Genomic DNA, 21,052 nt, shown 5'->3' on the forward strand with positions numbered 1-21,052 from the left:
TTGCCCTCAGAAATTGTTGCTTGTGGGAGCTGTTGAGGTAAGGCTTCCCACCACAGACCCCAGCTGCTTAAATCTCACAGTCAGGGCCTGCTTTGAGAGGGTCAGGCTGAACATGGACACCTCTGCAGTTTCTCTGTTTCAGAGAATGCTACTGCTTCCCTGGCAGACTTTGTGAGCACCATCGCGAGCAGCCTGGCACGGACTTCTTCCAGTGCATGGCCACGGCACCAATTGACATCCATCTAACAGCTTCCACGCTCCAGAGGATGTTGACTGGTGCCCTACATGAGGATGATTTATTACATTTCCCCCAGAATGGGAGATCAAAAAATGCACGATGAACACATTTTTCATTATCTGGTATATCCAAGATACTGCAGCTGGAATACAGTTCCTTCCTAGACTTATAAAAGCCTTCTGTGAAATCACAAGTAGAGCCACACAGTAATCTAACCATTGTCTGCAATCGTATTTGCTTTACAGATTTCTGCATTAAGATTCCTGTGATTCAGCCATGATGCATGCAACAGTTTCCTGCAGAGCACTAGCATATTATTCATCCTAGATATTATTGGTGATGGCTGTTTTGTTAGTAATTGTACCCCAATACTCCCATCTCACTCTATGGTCTTTCCTATCACCTATATTCTGTCTGCGGAGATTAATCTCATCGCTGCCATGCCTACGCCTTGGCTCCCACGTGTACACTGAACTATGACCAAAGTGCCTCCTTGCTTTTATTTCAGTCTTCACAGGAGATCACACCTACCTCACTTGGCCCTGGATGCTGATGCTTTTCAAGTGCTGCAGAGCACTGCCAAGAGGAATTGAAGCCAGCCTGCCACTGGGTCTACAGTAAGAGATTTTGGCATCCTGAAGCTTCAGCAGTGCTGTCTCCACCAGTCACAGGCTGATATGCAATATCCCTTACAAGTAATTCCCTTTTGAGTGCATACTGCATTCTTCATGGCTTAGACCCCAGGTATAATCTCTGCCTGGCTAAAGTTGTGATGAAGAGGAAGCATGGCCTACTGGAAAGGCAGAGAGGAGGCTGAAGTGGTGGGGTGTGCATCCTGAGAGTGGTAAGGCACTACAAAAAGAAAACTGTATTGAAGACATGGTGAAAAATGTATAGCACGGTCTCCAACCTGGGCCGGGAGGTTGATTGCCAGCAGTGCCATTGAATAACAAGATGTGCAGAGCAGGTACAGGGCAAGGCTGGACACGTGTTGGGTTGAACAAAGGGGAAGTACGGCACTGTGACTTCTTGGGCATGGACGCAGACCAGAGCCAGCATCGCCAGGCTCACTGAAGACAGGTGAGGAGGAGAAAAAGGGACTTGGTAAGACCAGAAGTCTGTCACTACTGACTCAGATGTCCTCAGAACATCCTCCACCACTAAGTTAACCGGTCTGATGGGCAACGCAGCCTCTTGCCTTCCCCACAGATCCTTCCTATTGCCAAAGCAGTGAATGACTTGAGGCAATGGCACAGCTTGAGTGTGATATCACATAAATGCATGGCAGCTTCAGGACCATGAAGTGAAGATCACTACCGGGTGTGCTCAGGGAGGCCGTGGGGAATATTTCTGGCTGTGCTCTCAGGACCCATGTCCCCTGCACTGTAGCCACTGAGTAGAGATGTGCTTGGGAAGGGGGCAGTCATCTTCTGTGCAGAAGCTACTAGAGATTGCCTTCCCTGGCTTTATTTTCTATCCTGTGCCAGGGCAATTCCCCAACCCACTGCTTTGAGGACACCTCAGCTTCTTTCCAGCAACAGCATGAGACCACAGAACTTTCCCCCCAGGGCAAATGATGATTCTGGTCTCCTGACCTGAAATATTTGTAGAAACGGTCAAGTTGCCTCCTCCCGTACCAGCTGTGGGACGATGTGGTGGATGGGAGGAGTGGTGGTTTGCCAGGCATCGTGGTTTGGGGTCAGGTTTCTCTGAGGTAGAAAGCTGGATCTTACCTTCCGGAGCTTCCCAAAGAAGATATGTTTTATCCAGGCTGTGTGTGGCTGTTGTTTGCTGGCCCTTTTTGTTCTTCTCCAAGGCATCTGGAGATCTGATCCGAGTACGTGTGTGTATGCATATGCCTCTAACACCTTTCCTTTTGCAAATAGGAGGCGCGATGTGACCACAACAGCAGTGTTTGTCAGCATGGACTAAAAGCCCGGGTTTGGAAGAGGAGGCAATGAGCTGCTTATTCTCAGAATACTTCGTGTGTTTGAGAATACCAACAGAGAGTAGCCATTTGGCTTCTGCCAGTTGTTTTGGGAACCAGGTAGTTACCCTATGAGAAGCAACATCTCAGCTGATGTCCACCAGTCTTTGTCATGGTCTTCTCACATAACAAAGTTGAGGCACAAAGGGAGAGCTGCCTCTGTCAGGATGCTGCTCCTCACGCAGCCTGGGTGACAATGTCCAAGGCCCCAAGAGAAGCCAGGATTTCACAGAGAGATGACTGTTCCTCCTGGCCAGCATCACTGAAGCATCACCAAGCAGAAGGCTGCGTGCAGGTAAGAGGCCTGCGGTACTTCGTTTCCCCTCAGAGCAAGGATGACGAGTAGTGAGGCAGGTTATTCTTCCATGTGTCCAAAACAGAGATGGTGAGAAGTTTTGGGTGTGCTGTGCATTCACACCCAAGTGCTTATTAACTCTGCCACATGTGTATGGTTTCCTTGAACTGGACCCAGAGGTGTGTGTGAGGCTACCCAAGTGCGCAAAGGCAGGCTGATGCACACCCTTTACAGCAGTAAGCCTCAGTTGTTCGCTCTAAAAGCAGACTCGGTACTCCGTGAAGAAGTATGACATTGTTCAAGCCTGCAGGAATTTAACATCATCCAGACAGAGACAAAAACAAATTCAAGTATAATTCAGTGTGCCCAGGGGAATTAGCTGCAGTGTAAAATCTGAGCAAACAGATTATGACGAGGAGGAGCGCAGCAGAACTCGCTTTGCTTTTAGCTCGAGTTCCTAGCAGTGAAAAGCTACCGAAACACTTAGAAACCATAAGCAAAGCAAAACTCTTGTTTTTCTCATTTTCCTGTTGGAAACTGTCACTGTGGAATAACAACTTGTTTCTGAAAATGCCATGCATGTTGTTTACAGCAAGATTTCCTAATTTTGTAAAGGGCTAGAGGGAAAAAAAATCACTCCCATCTTTTCTGCATTCACTTAAACTATCAGCAGTCTTTCATTTGTTTTAAATCAGAGGAGCCAGAGTCTAACAGATAAAGTCATCAGCCTCGGTCCTGTTGAGAGTTTATTCACTTTAGGTCAAACAATGTTAACTTGTTTTAGAAAGCCAGCAGGGACTATTAGATGTGCAGTGTTTTCCCTCAAAACCATCCCCTCCCACACACACACGAGTTTAAAGAGTTCAACACAGTGAACATCCAATCTATTTAAAATTGGCCATGACAGAAAAGATTTAATTGCTCAAAAGGTAAAGAAAAGTGAAACGACAATTTGGGTTACTGTGGCCCCTCTGCTGAAATAACAGCTCTCTCAGGTTCTCTGCTGTCTCCTGAGAGGTGATAAATCAGCCCTATTTTGTAAAATCTTTAGTTTAACTACTTAACTGACAATTTAGGTGGAAGTAGCTAGTGATGAACTGACAACAGTGTTATCACTCTGTCCTTGCTTTATCACATCAGCAGCAGCTTGATCTGCTGATTACTGAGGCTGTGCTGTAGTAGCACAGAGGTGCGAACAGCCGTCTCCAAAACTCAGGCTGCCCGTCTTGCATTGCTTCTGACTGTCCACAGCTTCCCTCCAAAGGGACAAGGTGTGACACCCTCCTCCCAAGCCCTGGCATTTGACAGGTCTTCCTCTAGAGATGGGGCTGGGTCAAGGTAGCTTTCAAGCACTGAGCAGATCAGGAAGAAAAATAATGCAGTTATATCATCGTAACGTATTCCTTTCATTAGAACCCTCCCTCCTTCCAACAATGACGTGCTCCACCCAAAGGCAATCTATCAGTTGCTGCTTTCTTATTTTGCCCACTCTGTCCAAAGAGCTTTTACTTCACCTTGAGCTTATCACAACACCACTGGCAGATACCTTGTGGAAACCAGGTACTCACCTCTAAACCTAACTCCACGTGCTGCTACTTATGCCGGCCGCTGCTCAGCTCTCTTTTCACTGAAGAGAGACACAAGAGATGCTCTCTGGTACAGCAGGAGCCATCTAAAGGCCAGAAGGTCTCTAAACCTGTAAGATGATTGCTATTTATGGGGACTAGGCTCTGAAAATGATGTTACATTTTTCTTCTTCTTCCTCTTTTATTTTATTTTTTTTTTTCTTCCCACTAGCAAGACAGAAAATGGGGAAACAGCATCCAGGAAAGTATGAAACTCCTCATCCCTACCAAAGGGGGAAAAAAATGTGGGGGAAACTGGATTGTATTTACATCTGTATAGTGTGGATTTTCCCAAATAGGCTGGATTAGGAATATGTTTGGTAGTTTAACAGAGCTAATCTGTCATCATAGCTTCCTGGAAGGAGTCTTATAAATTTCCCAGAAAGCTACATCCAGCCTCCAGAGAGAGGATTATCTGTGCATGATGCTTTCAAGGAGAAGAAAATATTGGACCTTATTCCCTTTCAGTCTTCTACAAGCCCTTTGAACAAAAGTCAAATTCTACAGTAGGTGCTGGCTGATCAGAATTAGATATACTCTGTAATGAGTGATTTCTGCTCTAGTTTTAGCAAACAGCTGAGGCAACTGTGGGCACGAGGAGCACCTGGAGCTGGGTTCAGGTTCCAGGTGACTCATCTGCCTGGATGGGAATTAAAAAAAATAGAAAAAACAGAAACCCAGCCATGCGAATGATTATATCTAAGGAACAGAAATGCTCATTTATTTTAAACAAGCCATGTTGACTGACTGCCTATGCAAACTTTAATATATAAAAAAGAAACACGCATTTGAACTTGCTGGAGAAAGCATTGAATATAACATGTTTCCAGTGTGACTAAACCAATTGTCACACTGGGCATTTTGTCCCTGTTAGGAATGGATTTAGAGATGCAAATCTAGACAGAAATCAATCCAGAAATCCAATCAGCAATAACACAATGCTGTCAGAAGTCAAAATGAAAGTAATGAGCTAAAAAACAAAGCCACGTTTACAGAGTGTTTTCAACCCAGCCTTCTGCTGAGACACCCTCAGATGTTCATTTCAGAACTGCTTTCCCAGAAGGAAGCAGCAGCCAAATATTTTAACTCATTAGATATACTTGAATTCTTCAGTGCAGCATGGGGCTGTTTCGCATGCACCAGACTCCAAATGGCTCCATGTGGATGCAAAGTATGTCCACACAAAGGTCATTCGCAGGATTAGACCAAAGCATTACAAGGGAAGCAAGGGAAAACGGTCCAAGTTAATTTAATTCTCAAGGCAGTCCTTAAGCCCTAAGCAAAACAGAAAACAAACTCTGAGCACAGCAATGCAAAGCATTTCCCCCCCAAAAGAAATATAAGGACAGGGCTTAATCTTTTTGATACAGCAAGAGTGGTCTTTGCTTTTCATCAGGTGGGGGTGGACTATCAGAGTGCAGGGCCATACAGCTGCCTGAGGGGAGGGCCACAAGCATTATACAGCTTCTATAAAGGTAATTAGCCTTAATAACTGGGTCTGGTTAATATATAATAATAATAAAAAAAAAAAAAAAAAGAAAAAAAAAAGGAAATAAAAGAAAAGAAACCCAAAGGGAAAAGCCTCGTATTCCTTCTCCTTTCCAAACCTGCAGTACCAGCCGCAGGAGCAGCAGGCTCCAATCCATTTCCCCAAAGCTGTGTCAGGACTCCTCTTTTGGAGACATCATTATGGTTTAGAGAAATCCTGATGAAAGCCAGAGAAAAAGCAAAGATTTGTACCAGTCATCATTTGTCAAACTTCTCTGTTCACTAAGACCTTTTTTCTTTGTGTGTGCTGTGTTGATAGCTTCCATGTTTATTTAATCTGCTTTCCTTTATTTATTGTGTTTCTTTTACAAAGAAACACTTGCTACGGCATTGCCAGCGCAATAATTTTCTTAATATTTAGCAGTGTTGCCTCTTGAAATGTGTGATATCCCTGAAGCATAAAAGAGTTAAAGGAAAATAAACAGATTACTGCAACTTTGAGCATTTCAAAACAGAGGTAAATAACAGCTGTGCACAGCTCAAGTCCCCTTCCAATACTTAGCTGCTGTAGCAAAGGGACAAACCGAGTGGAAACACTGCAACAGTCATCTCTTGGCTTTTCCCCCTGCAAGATGTTTTGCTGACTCCAGCTCAGAGGATTGTGCTCTTCTTGGTCATGACAAAATTGGTTGTGCAAGGGCAAAGAGTGAGGCATGCTGCTTGTAGGATGCCCCATGCCACTGCCTCGTGAAGACAGCCAGCACAGCGGCCTCTTCTAGCTGTGCCTAAAACCAGAAGGTTATTTCACAGACAGCTGGGCTGGTGAAGTTCTCCCCAACATGTGAGTGTGGTTTTACACAGTTCCTCAAAGGCAGAGAATAACAAACCACTTTCTTTGCCCCTCTGACCTTTTTTCTGCTACTCTGCACTGAAAGAGGGCAATGAGACAACTTGCCCAGCCTGTGGCAGGGAGGTGGGCACTTCTGGGCGAGGGGCTAGGGCTGTGAGACAGCTTCTTGCATCTTGAGACAGCTTCTTCATCCCATACAGAAGCAGTGCTGGAGCCTCTCATTACTGTCAGATGTGGCCCCCGCTTCAGAGCAGGCCGGCAGATTGCTGTAGGCTGTGTTGGGGCTCTCTTGCCTCTCTTCAACAGCCAGCAGATCCACTTAGTCACTAAATGTTTTGGTTCTCCTCAGATAAATGCCACAGCTTTATTCTTACGGTCTAGACTATTGTAGTTTTTGCTCATTTTACATTAGCTCCCTCCAAGGCTTTTCAGCCTCTGCTCGTACAGTTTCCATTGACTGTGCACAGGATACGTGCAGAATCTAAAAGTTCTTCAGAGTATTGGCTGGAAATGCTTTAATTAAGTGGCTCTCACACTCCCTCTCTCCTTCTGGCTTTTAATGAAAATACTTGCTTTTGGTTCCAATTCAGAGCAGGAGCACTGCCGAAATATTGAAAATATTGATGGATTAGTACAGCATATGCTGGGTACTCTATTCCCAAAATAAGAACATCTTATTCCCCTTTTGCTCAGTGCACCCTCAGCTGAGAATGAGGAGCTCTTGGTATGGATAAAGCTGTTCCAACATGGCTCTGAGTGCGAGCACATCCTTGCAAATCTGCCTGCAGCAGGGCTCTCATTCTGGGCAAACAAGGAGCCTAATAATGCAAACTTCTGACACCCTGAGGCAAATAAAATTTTCTGCGTGCCTTGTGCTCTCTGCTCCAAGTGCGCTAGACACCAAGGGCGGTATCCATGGCACCTGATTTTACCCACCTATAAATTATTCATTTGATCTGAGCTCATCATCTAGGCTCTCTTAATAGTCAATGAAGTCGCAGAAGCTGACAAGAAACGTTCACACCGCTCTTCTAAGAGGGATTGCATTGGCTTTTTGTTTCCCTTTACTGACTGTTGGGAGAGCCTGAACTTCTGTAACTGCAATTAGTTATTATTAGTCCGTTTTCTTTTTTTTTCACCCTCCTATTGTGGGAATAACAATGAAAGTAACACTTTCTTCCTATGTATAAAACAACAGCCTTTCATTGAGGACAAGCAGACTGCTGTGCAACTCTGTTCTGCATAACTGCTGGTATACAAGTATCAATTATTTCTACATTAAGAAATAGGCATGACATGAGTTAACGTTAAAGCCTTCATCTGAATGTGTAGGGGAAATTTTCGCCTGGTAGCGTTGCTGTTAACCAAGTGGATTAAGCGAGACATTTCAATTACATTAATTAGGTATTTCCTAATTCTTTGGCTTATCACTTTATAAATTGCAATGCTGTTCTGCAGGGTGAGAGCAACAGTGTGACTGTGCTACAGGATTGGCATTACTAGACGTTTGCTTTTGGTAAGGAAGGGCTTTTTATTCCAAACAAAGCACCAGGACCAGTATTTTGAAAGCTTCTGTAAAAGAAAATATTGATTTTCAATTTAGTTTCATCCATCATGTTATAAAACTTGGCAGTCTGTCTGTCGCAGAGGATACCAGGGATGTTTGTGGCCCTGGAAACAGTCTGACTGGTGCACGTCATTTTTATTGATACAGGAATCAGACCCATTTAATACTGATAAAGAATTGAGCAGTGGTGTCCACTAGCATAAGAAATAATTAGAAAATCATTGCACAACTGAGTTATACACAAGCCCAGAAAAAAAACTATAGTATTGAGCCATGATATAACTGACCTCTACTGAGGTGAAGAGTTAGGCGTTACGCACTGCAAAATATGTTAAAACTGAATTCAGATCTTGTCTACACTCTAACAAGGGTTGTTTTTTTGCTGTCGTTCATTGGAGATATTACATAGGGCAGCACAGTAGAAAGATCTGCAGTACAGATATTCTCCGAAGCGTTCTGTAGCAGGGAGTGCCTAACACCTTATTGTTGGTTATTGTTAGCTGGAGATCCATCCCTTCCCTATATCTGGAGCTGAGAACCAAAGCCTCCCTACAACAGATTATTTTCCAGCCCTTGTGGCTGTAGAGAGACAGCCTTTGAGTGTGACTTGAACTTAGACCAGTGCAATTACTCTCCTGATGCTGCCAGCAAACAGCATGGAACAGTAACTTTGTTATCCAAGAACTGCCACATTTATCACAGCTGGGATGTTAATTTAGGAAGCGAATACAACTCAGCATTTTAACAGCATTTCTATGGTAGGGCTGAGTGTATTGGAAGGTGTGCCAGAAGTCAAAGGTGCTGTTGATTAGGGTTGGGGGTTTAAAGGGGAAGAAACGAAGTTTTGGAAAGGATGTGGCAGTGGGATCAAAGATGGACTTAGTCTTGTGAGCATTAGCACAGCAGAAACTATGATTCAGGACCCCATCCAACACATGTAGAAAGCATTTGGCAGCAAGAAAGGCTTGAGGAGAAACCCTTGTATTTCAAAGGGTGCCAGAACGCTGAAGTAGCTGGGTAAGGCCTCTGCGGATCGCATGGTGGCAGATCCCACAAAGCCCTCCAAAGCCTTTGCACATCTCGCCGTGTATATTCTCCTTTATCTACTTGCCTTTGGTTCAAGAAGCAGACTCCTACGCGTTCTCAAGTGCCAGAATTACAGCCACTCACTCGCTCCTCGCAAAAGGCTCTGGTTCTGCTGTGACAGCCTTCGGGACGGGGCGCTGGGGCGGCCTGCGGCTCCCGGAGAGCGGGGAAGTGCGGTGGTGTGGCTGAAGGATGATCTGATGTGGGTATTTATCTTTATTTCAACACATCTGCATACAAAATAATGAATATAGTGCTGGATATACTGCTCATTTTCCTACTTAATTGTAAGAACCCCCCCTTTTCATCTTTCTATGAGATTGACATCAGAGTGCTGCTGTGTCACAGGACCTGCAAAATGCAGTCTTGTTTTTGTAAGACACTTCCCATCCTGATCAGCAGGATTTACAGTAGAACACCTATGTCAATGAAGTCAAGCAAACCAAGCCTGTGGGTAGACCAGGCCTCATTACTCCTTTCACAAAACTACTGGGGTAGGATCACCTACAAATCCCTGAGGACCTGTGCAATATCAGTAACGTGTTAGATATCCCATGCCATCTTCATTACAGACTTCATGATTTTCCATTTCCGTGGAGAAATCCCTACCAGCATGGGAGCCAGTCTCCAGTCAGGTGACTGATCATACATGTAGCCCATAATTACAGAGCTTGTATTTGGTGAGCAATGCTTGCAATGTGCATTTCATCTACTGTGTAGTTGGATGGAAGTACATGGCTCCATCCTTATTTCAGTCTAAAAGCATGCAAGTGTTTAGCGCTGAACCAGAAGGATATCTTTTCCTGTTGTACCTCCAAAGTAGTTCTGTTATGCAGATCTGCTCCTAAACTAGCACATAGATGTCACTTAGAGACAGGTTGTAATGGGAAACATTTGAGTTTTGGCTAGATTAGTGCATTTAAATGGATCAATGATGAGATGCAGCTGCAGGGTGGAGGCTCTTTAAAAGCTGCACTTCTCATTGCCAAATATAATGAAATACGGATGACTTCCAGCTAACTTATTGTTGATCTTCGTATGAGGGAAATTTTGCAACATGAGTATTTGATACTGTAAAGCTACACTGTGGAAAATAAAAATTAAGAAAAAAAATATACATGAATTATAAAGATAAGACATAAAGGGAGGAAGCAAAAGGTGACGGAATAGGTAACATAAATGTGAAATGAGTTGGAGACAATCAAAAATGAGTGGGAATCAGAAGTGTTAAAACTTCATGAACAAGAGATGAAAAGAATGGAAAATATAACAGATAAAAGGAGTAATAAGGAAATGGTCAGTAAAAGAATTATTGCAAGCAATCACAATTACTGATACAAAGAAGGAAATTCTTCAGGGAATAAAGTGTGAAGCTATACAAATTCAGAGCAGAGCTAGGAAAGTGAGTCTGATTCTGAAGTGATGACTTTTACCAAGACAGGTAAAGTAATTTATTTTTTTGCTACGCTCTACTTGCAGCTCCTATTTCAGATTGCATTACTTACCTAAACTTACCTGTTCAAATATATAAGAAAAGGAGACTCAACATAGTTCAGATCAATGTGGCTTCCCAAGTCGTTTCATTTCTCCATCTGTGTATCTGCCACAGCCGTTATCAGTTTATTTACTTTGTCTCTGATTGTAAGATGGGAAACTCTTAGGCATCCCGTGGTAATCCAACAACTGTTCAAAAAATACAGCCCTTTGCCAGCTGAAAAAAAGAACATTCTGCATGGAGTCACTCAGCCGAAAAAGAAACAACACACAAAAAAAAAAGTGCCTGAACTGTTGTCCTCTTCAGCAAACTGTAGAAAATGAAAACAGTTCTAGAGATAACAGAAGTCAATTTTTATCAGATCCTTAAATTTGCAGACAGCTATGCGTGTGATTTTAGTCAAAAGAAATCCTCAAAATGTGACCCAGTTTGGGTTCAGCTTTCTTCAGCACTTTAGTCCAAAAAAAATGCATTGCAGTAGACTTCAATTGATAGGAAATCTGTCTCTGTGTGGAGAAAGAGAGAAACTGTGGACTAACTGCTCCGAGTCGGATAACCTGCAGTTTTACATAACAAAAGGCTTAAAAAGCGCAAATGGACAAGAAGGGTCCCTTGTAGCTTCCCTGAACTTGCCTCATCGCGCTCATTGGTTTTCCAAGTTTTTGCACAACTGTTGTTGGCCTGCTCTTTTTGAGAACTGGAAACTTGAATCGTTTATGGGAAATAATACAAGTCCGGGGCCAAATCCTACCTCCATTAACTGTACGTGGAGCTGGACTGCCCCTCACGTGCAGTTGAGTGAACCAGGACAGCAGATGCTGTTTCTAGCAAGCAGCTCTTGAGAGGTTAGTGGGCTGACAGTCCCTGTAACATAACAGCAAGGCTGTGTGAAGTGGTTCGCATTTAAATTGCTTCAGCTCTGCCATCTAGGGGAGCTCAGCCCAACAGGGTACTAGGCAGGGGAGGTAGTGAGGAATCAGTCCATAAAAAAGGAAATTTTTGGCAGAAAAACTCTTATGACAGACCCCAAACAGGTCTGCAACGAGGGAAGGAACTGGGCCCACAGGGGTGTCTGCTAGAGACAAAGCAAGCTCAAGCTGTAACACGACCACAACAGAGAAAAACGATCGCTCAGAGTCACATCAGCATTTCAGCCTGACTGTGATGAGGAGGACACAGTGCAGCTGCAGGGCTGGCAGTCTCGAGTGAACAGACCCTAAGGAAGGCAGATTATTTAAATTCAGAAGACAAGGAACTGCGACCAAAACAGTCTTTCAAAACCACCTAGTTCATCCCCTTCTGGTTCCAACTGGGTTGTTCCCAACCCTCTGTTTTTTAGTGATTTATCTGGTTTAATTTTAAATTACTCAAGAGATGGAGTTTCCACCACTTCCCATGGGAAATTAGCCCATGCATGGCCTGATAGCCATGGCCAGAATATTTTCCTGATGTTCAACCTTCAGTGGTTTCCCTTTGTTTGGTTTAATCTCATTACTCCCAGTTATTCCCCACTGGCCAGTGTGGAGCAGTCAGCCCCTCTTTTTTGCACTTGCACCTTCACAGTCGGATACAATTGTCTCGAGGAAAATCCAATAGGCTTTATTATATATTATTCACCTTTTCAAATGCAGAGGTAAAACAAAAATATGAACCCTTTGTTCATATAGGATAGGATAAATTCATTTTACAAGATGTTTTCTAGACTTAATCTACTTCCACTCACCTACTAGCTGAGACCTGCCCAGGTCTTTTAAGGTACAGTGACGGATGACCCCACACAAACCTCCTCCCTACCTCTTTCAGAACTATGGGAACACGTTATACAAGGTGGGAGTAACAGATGTGGGAAACTAAAATCAGTTCTCTATAATAAGGGGACACAGAAACTGAGGAGTTGCAGGAAAATGTGTTTAGTGGAGTGGTGTTAAAAAAGATTACCAAAAATACCTCAGTGTGGGTGCTACATTAGCTTGGCTTAGGAAATACCAGACAGGAGCACTGCAATTAATGCCAGAGAGACAAGTCAAAATTTTAGCTCAGAAAGAATATGACAAATCTGAAGGAGAAATACTGGTGAATCATAAGCACAGAAAAAGTTGATGAAATTTTATTTATGGTGAGATTCTTCAGAGGCGAAGCACAGGGAGGGAAGAAAAGGTGACAAAACAGCTATTTCCTGAATGCGCAGAAAATGCTGGAAAGAGAATGAAGATCCCTTAATACTTTGTAAGAAAGATTAAAGACAAAGAAGCTGAAATACAACTGTGGAAGCCAAACAAAAGCACCAAGAGTAACCTGATCAAATCTCTTGAAAGCAGGAGACAGATCAGAGGAGGGAGCAGAAGTATTAGCCAGAAGGAAATCAATAGAGGCTTTTGTGAGACCCTTAGGAGATAACTGGGCTTTCCGGAAGCTTGGGTTGCACGGCAGCATCGGCAGAACAGCCTGTTCCTTGTTAGCCTTAGTCATAAGAAAGCTGCTGAGAGAGATGCACTATTCCTCGCCTTCCCCCACAAGCTCCTGTGTTTAAAATACCAGCGTTTTAGAAGTAACCGTTTAAAATTAAAATGAAAGAGTCATCTTACCTCCAGTTCTGAACTTTGGGGCAGTCATAAGCCAGGGATACTGATTCAGTGGAGCACACGGGGCAGAAGCCAAATTAGGGAAGATCTAGGATAGAACTGAAGAGAACAAACAAACAAACAAACAAAACTGTAAGCACTGATTGTAGATGTGCTGCTCACAGAGCAGACCCACAGCAAGGAGGAGAGAGCACCTGGATGGGCAAGAGGAGTCAAGGACAGGTTTCTTAAGGTGGGAGAGACTGAAATATCCTTGGGAAGCATTGCTCCTCGCACCTGTAAACATGCTGTTTTCTCTCTCACAGTGAATCTATTGAGGAGGCAGCAAGAGAGCATTACTTAGATCATGGATAATGACTGTAATTCTGTGGCACTGACATTATCAAGGGCTGCTCAGACAGCCTGTGCACAAGCTCCAGGCTTTTGTCATTTGAACACAACTGAAAATGTAAGAAGCATTCAGATATTAAGTAGGACAGAAACCAGTTGTTATGGGCTCAGGCATGCCAGGGAAACTGCATTGCATTCCCGCCCATCTGGACTGCAGCGAGGTGCAAAAGGAGATATTCTGGCTTATCTTTGTGAGCTAAGTGTAAAGCTATTGTCGTTAGGTGATCTGCTAGTGATAGAAATGGGATGAACTTGTCTGGGGACAGCAGCACCTCCTTTCAGCTCACTCAGTTCAGATAATGCCAAAGAGAATGATAGTCAGTCTTAGCCAAAGACATCCACGTCTAGAGATATATTTTAAAATGTACAAGACATTCAGATTTTGAGTTTTAGATATTTAATACAAATATCCTCTCGCAATAGGTGACATTTGTAATGTATGTTTAAAAATGAGTCTTCACTATGATCTCTTACTTTTTTTTCCTTACTCTTTTTTTTTTCTTATTGTAGCCTCCTTTTTCTCTTCTCTTCTCTTCTCTTCTCTTCTCTTCTCTTCTCTTCTCTTCTCTTCTCTTCTCTTCTCTTCTCTTCTCTTCTCTTCGCTTCGCTTCGCTTCGCTTCGCTTCGCTTCGCTTCGCTTCCCTTCCCTTCCCTTCCCTTCCCTTCCCTTCCCTTCCCTTCCCTTCCCTTCTCTTTTTTTTCAGTGTCTTTTCTTTCTCCCTGCCTCCCCATTTCCTGTGTTTCCCCTTTTCTTCTTTGCACTTGCACTTTGCACTTTGCAGTCATTCTTTGCACTTTTTTTTCCCCTACTCTTCCATTAGTCTTTCCTCCCCAAACCATTCCTAGCTGCACAGGTAGGACTCCCCATAAACTTGCTTTCTGTCCACTCTCACTCTCCACTACTGCAGTTATCACTCTACCCTGGGAGGGAAGAGCACAAAGAGAAGAATGCAGATGTGTGCTGGACCCAAGTTCACTTCTTAAATCATTCTGAGAGATTTCCCCTTTCAGTGTCAGTGTGTCACAGATTTGGTCATGTTGTACCCTCTCACCCTGTCCCCAGTCTGAATAATCAAGTCCAAAAGACCTGTAGTCACTGTGTACTTGTACCCAACCTGCTGACAGCTACAGGAAAAGCTGTATATGTTATAGCTGGTATGCCCCATGACACTACAGAACATGTGGACAGATTTTGAGGCTTTAATATGGTACATTATGAAGTTTGACTTCCTACAGCATGGTACAAGCTGAAGCACCTGGTGGCCTTATCTGTGTGGCCAACACTCCAGCTCTCGGGCAGGTATGAAGAAAGGCTGGGAAATGGCAAATAAGATCTCAGATTTAACATATTAAAAAGAAAACAGATATGCAGTTATACTGATAGTAAGATGTAGAGGGATTGGGAGCTGTCAGGGTATATCATTTTTATATAATCTGGAAAGCAACAGTATAAATATAAAAAATATTGTATAGGCCAAAATCTAGCAATCTTTGTTAATTCTGCATTTTGTGCTGACTCCACCTAAGCCATTTGTCTAGATTTTATTTGGCTAGGCTATAGCGGTGTGGTATGCAACTTCACTTAATTATCCATATTCAGGATCAGCCTTCAGCTCAGAAAGATAAGAGAAATGTCAAGACAGAAAGCAAGAATCTGTGATTCACAAGATGTCACATGCTTTGGTTTCTTGACTGAAATTTCTGAAATGAGAACCACCTGCTCCTGGTAGTAATGAAGGATCTCTGATTGGAAAGTCAAACAGCTATTTCAGTAGAGTCTGGGGGAAAGGAAAAAAAAAAAAAAAAAAAAAAAAAAAGCTACAATTAAGAAATTCTGCCAGAAGCTTCAGCAACGGTCCTATGAGACCAGAAAGGAAGTACAGCAGATCCTTCACAGTCTGAGAGTACAGCAGAAGACAGCTAGTTCCAGTAAAATCAAGACAAACCAGAATTAAAAATGCAAGAAAAGACAGTAAAAGACGTGGCAAGATAAAAAGGAGATGGTATGAAGAAGAGGCTAAGGTGCAGCAAGCAGAGTATGATCAAGCAGCTGGGCAAGGAGGGGAGCAGCTGAACCCTAGCACAACTTGCTGGCCCTACAGCGTGGGCATCACCTCAGGGTGCTGCTTTTCGACAGGACACAGCCATGTGCAGTGCCACCGCTGGGTGTGAGAAGCCATCGGCGCTAGGGCTCCTACAGCAGCTTGCTGTCTTGTCATGGCACTCTCCCTATCAGCTTGAAAGTTGAGCCAATACGCATCTCTAAAATCAGGGCTGTAGCCTCTCAGTTTTTGGAACAAAACCTAAGACTTTGTGCTTGCCCACATCACATATTTATGTCAGGAAAGCCAGCTTAGAAATGTCTGCAAAGAGCCCGCTTGTAACGCTCTTATCTAAAGTAGCACTTTACCCTTGGATGTCACCACATCCAACTGTCCACTTGATGAGATGAACCTTCACTTTTTTTTCAGGAGCAACTTGAAAATATGAGTAAAAGGGAAGATGATATCCAGAAAGAATGAGAGGGACAGAGCCTGACCTCGAGTGATATGCAGAGTCTGGGTGGGAGGTGCTGAAAACACACAACTGTTACTTTCGGGGTAGATGCAGAAGAACTGAAATAAATGTAAATTAATATGTCGTGAGAGCTCAGATGGAATGGCCTGGCACAAGCCAAGCCTGTGGTTAGTTTAATCATCTATCCGTCTCACCCCTGGTAAATCAGGGTCAGGAAACAATGAGAGGGTCGGGGACTGTTTGCGCCGATGTTTGCTGCCTGCCTGCCTGAAGGAATGCTGCAGGAACGTGCCAAGAATCCGGCTTTGTCAGGGAAAAAGTTCTCATTTCTGAAAAGACTGACAGACCTTTACGGAGAAGCGAGACGACACGTCAGCAGGAGCACCAAACCAGAAGCAGGGAGGGCTTCTGGAGGTTTCTCTGGGGGCTGGAAACACTCAACCCAGCAGGAGAGGCATGAGGTGTCAGGCTGCCACCCTCCCCTGCCCTGTGGGCAGGAGCAGGGCCAGGCCTGTGGCACCTGGGCATGGCCTATGGCACCTGGGCACATCCTATGGTGTTTGGGCATGGCCTATAGCACCTGGGCATGGCCTATGGCTCCTGAGCACGGCCTATGGCACCTGAGCACATCCTATGGTGTTTGGGCATGGCCTATAGCACCTGGGCATGGCCTATGGCTCCTGAGCACGGCCTATGGCACCTGGGCACATCCTATGGTGTTTGGGCATGGCCTATAGCACCTGGGCATGGCCTATGGCTCCTGAGCACGGCCTATGGCACCTGAGCACATCCTATGGTGTTTGGGCATGGCCTATAGCACCTGGGCATGGCCTATGGCTCCTGAGCATGGCCTATGGCACCTGAGCACATCCTATGGTGTTTGGGCATGGCCTATAGCACCTGGGCATGGCCTATGACTCCTGGGCATGAACTATGATGCCTGGGCATGGCCTCTGGTGCCCGGGCACGGCCTATGGCTTGCATAGGGGCTCAAAAGTCAGTGGCAGCAACCCCAGGGCTGCTGAGGAAACCGCAGGCTGCAGCGCCCCGAGGCAGGCCACGTGTAGCAGTGCTTCATTGGGCTCTGGAGTTGCCACAAAAATCGGGGCCAGCGCTGAGATGAGGCCCCGCGTACGTTTAACGCTATTGGCATGGCCAGAAGGGCTCATGTGATGAGGGAGAATCTTCTAAAGCCAGTCGTTCTCACTTTAAGGCTGACATACCGTGCCATAAAATGTCACTGAAGCAAGAGAAAATAATTTCCTGGTTGCTAAAATAATTCAGCATCTAGATGGGAGCACTGTGGTGCACTATCCAAGATAAACAGGGAGAGAAAATGCAAGTGAACGTGCTGCAGAAAGCACGAAGAAGGGCAAAAAGAAATTTGGTTTGGGTGAGCAATCCAGATGCTACCTTTGCAATGTGCTGCTTGGAAGGAGAACTGAGCCTCTTTAGATAAAACCCAAATTATGAGTGTTCCCTTAGCTACAGTTTCTAAAGTCAGTAAAGTAGAGATGAAGAAGGAAATCAAGCAGGGATCCTGTGACTGAATGAAAAAGCTGAACGCAGGAGTTCTGGCAGAGCTCTGGAAAAAAAAAAATAAAGAGAGAGAGAGAAAATGGGAAATAGAGAAATACTTTTTAGCTTAGACTTCATTAAAAACAGAGATAAAAATACCTTTTTTTATTCTAAGCTGTTTTTCTATATCCACATTTCTCCTAATGATTATTATAGTAATATTATACCTACATAAGAACGTTTTGTCTTTCATAAAGCAATTAATGCAGACAGGGAAATGTGAATGTGTAATTGCATATTTTAAAACTAACTTTTAAAGAAAGTCTGGTACGATGATTTTGCTTTAAACTAACTCAGAATAGTGAGGGAAACTTCCCAGGATTTGTTTTCACCTTCAGCAAACCTACAGACAAAAGATCAAACTATAAATGGTTGCTTTCCTGGAGTGAGTCATTAGAAGACATTTGAAAATATGTGAAGGATTTTTTTCAAAGTATGTCAAGACAGAGGTAAATAGGTAAATTCCCCTCCTTTCCCCCCCCCCCCAAAAAAAAAACAAACCAAACCAAACCAAAACAAAAAACTCATTCAACAATTCTAAATTCTTAATTAATTGTTCATAATTTTGCAGATCCTTATCTGTTAGCTATTAGTTATATTATGGAGGAATACAGTACTGGGACTAGAGGGACTACAGGAGTGAAAGCAGCAGCTCAGCTCCTCTCACCAGCAGTGGGAGGGCATCAGCCAGGCCCCGCTGCCCTAGCACTAAAGTGTCTTGTAATTTTGGTTAAACCTAAAGAAGGAAATCATCTACTTACCTGATTTTCAAAATCCGTCACATCCACCTAATTATTTCTGCTGGAGCCACAGGCTTGCAAAGGTCTTTGTACTCAGGAATGGGATTTTTGGCCCATAAAACATCCGAACACCTAGAAGTAATTTATAGAAAAGGCTGGGGGCAAGAGCAGAAGCCAGACGAGGGTGAGAAGAGTGGGATCTGGAAAGAAACTGAATGAAGACAGCACTGGCACTCACTAAGGGAACACAACTTCTCAGGGGAAGGGTAAGGATGCTTAAAGAAGTTAACTCAGTTACTTTCTTTTATTATTATTATTATTATTATTATTATTATTATTTAGAGAGTGTTCTCAGTGAAAAGCTAACTCCTACGTGTTACAGTTTTAAACTGTGATCCCATCTGCTTTACCATTGAGTGCTGAGCTGGGAAAACTCCAGGAGACCTCAGCGAGATGATGGAGATGACACTGGTGGTTGAGTTGTGGGCTCCTCTCTGCCATGGGAGCCTCCGGTGATGACTCCAGGAGGACACCGGTGGATGAATATTTGGTAAGCCTTACCAAGAGCTGCATGACTGAATCTCCATCCCATTTGGTAATGTGTTAAATGTTAAACCAAAAATTTTAATTCTCAGAATTAACAGCAGTACAAGCATTCCTACCTTTGGGCTGATGCCATTACACTGGCAGGCTAGAGGACTGTTTGGAACAACATTCGCGTGGAAAATGACAGTATTTTCACATTATTTTCATACATAAACCTATATTAACTAAAAACTGTGGCTCTGAACTTAGTAGGGGCTTAACTCAGGGCGTATGAACAGTTGTATACAGTCAGTCTGCAGGAATGGGGCCCACATGCTGTGGAGTTATTTTCCTATTCAAATACACAGAACACATGCTTCTTGTTCTTGAATAGCTTTACATACAATTTTCACAACCTATTTTTACTTCGCAAAATGTTGTTGTCCTTCTGTGTAAAACAATTTAAATGTCTCAGAGACGGATGAAGCTGAGACAGCGTAAACATGGTTTGGGGAATGGAAAATAACACCAGCAAGGCTGCGCCTGTCCGAAGAATTCGGATCATCCTGAGGCAGTGCCATGACGTACCTTGACTTCCTTCTTCCCTTTTGCACAGGAAATGTGTTCTTGTATTTGACTCTTTTTCTATAAATAAATGGAACATAATCAGGAAAGCACTCACTAGCTTGGGATTCCACTTTGTGACCTGTGTGGAGAAATATCAAAATATTTTGATGCATATTTTGGCTAGGCTGCTGCAAGATACTACGAAGGCCTGATGGAATCAACTGCATGCCAGACTTGACCTGGATAAACCCTTTTTTTGCTCTTGTCTGAATAATGCAGCTGGAAATACCGCCTTGGAGCAGTATTCACATTCACCTGATCATCCTTTGCTGGGCTCCTTGCACCTGCAGAGCTCATAGACTGCTTTCTGTTCAACATGGACTAGAAGGAATTGAGAGAAAGGGAAGTAATGAAGATTGAAGTAATGAGGCAAAGCCTGAGATGGGAAGACCTAAAAGCTTCAGAAAATAAGATGGAGAGACTGTGAGTAACAACACTGGGATCTAGTCAGATGAACTAACATAGGTGTCTAATTTGTTTGATTAAAGATGAAGGGAGATTCAGACTGACTTTACAGAACTGACTCTGCCTCATACACGTAGCTTAGGCAAAATAGTATTTAGGAGCTTAAATTGGGTGTTTGTAGTTAAAAGTTTGAAAGCGGTAAACAGCATCATGCTATTTCCAAAATGCCTTTTGGATGGAGGATAAACAATTTCAGTTTATTACAGTTTTCTTTCCCATATGGAACAAGTGGGCCCAGGACCAAACAGTCTCTCAGCAGAAACCTTCCATCTCCATACTCACTCAGCAGGTCATATTTAACTGATTTCAGCATCCTTCCTGTACGCTCAGTAGTGGACGCCTTCCAATCAATGTTCTACAGTTAGAGCTTGTAATGACTCTTCATTTGTTACCCTGTCTGACTCTGCTCCTCGTGCTACTGTTGAATATTTCTGTCTCTGGTCTGCCTTTGGTGTCATGAAAGCTGTCTGCTTTTTGTCTCTCTGTGCAACTGCTTAGGCTGAGCTATGATTTCCACAATTCAAATTTTGAGCACCCTCACCTCATTCCAAATTTCCTAAGAAAACATAGAAACACAGCTCCAGTAACTCTCATGAAAAAGCAAACAAATCAATCAATCAAACGACACTTGTATAATTCAGAAAGACAAAGAGATATTCACTCCTGAATCAAAGAATGACACAATTGTACTTGCCCCTCCTTTTTTGTTCTGGTAGCTCCTATTTTCATCTACAGTTTTACTATTGCATTATTGCATTTCCCAGTCCATCCAGATTAGGCTGCAAACACATTTTCAAAGGTACATAACCACTGAAGGATGCAGCTAGGCACCTACCCACACAGGTGAAAGTACTTTAAGTTTTCTTGATTGGTTAAGAGCCTTCAAGGCTCTGGCCCTGAGCATCTCAGAACAAGGGCTTATCTTTTTCTGAAAAACAGCAAAAGTCTGTGAGTGTCATTAAAAACGGAGTCTGGCACAAGTTTGATTAACAGACAA

General features: G+C 43.6%; 1 long non-coding RNA gene across 1 annotated transcript; it reads right to left on the reverse strand.

The window, feature by feature from the left end:
* Nucleotides 1-336: 336 nt before the first annotated feature.
* LOC140001617 (uncharacterized) lies at nucleotides 337-19,659 on the reverse strand. Its single transcript, XR_011807043.1, has 7 exons — nucleotides 19,552-19,659; nucleotides 18,460-18,570; nucleotides 13,217-17,705; nucleotides 10,652-10,847; nucleotides 9,162-9,366; nucleotides 4,089-7,083; nucleotides 337-2,824 (listed from the first exon to the last, which is right to left on the reverse strand). It is a non-coding gene; the product is annotated as an uncharacterized lncRNA (long non-coding RNA).
* Nucleotides 19,660-21,052: the final 1,393 nt, after the last annotated feature.

The sequence above is a fragment of the Anas platyrhynchos genome, chromosome 2, assembly GCF_047663525.1.
Source record: "Anas platyrhynchos isolate ZD024472 breed Pekin duck chromosome 2, IASCAAS_PekinDuck_T2T, whole genome shotgun sequence".
Classification (NCBI taxonomy): Eukaryota; Metazoa; Chordata; class Aves; order Anseriformes; family Anatidae; genus Anas; species Anas platyrhynchos.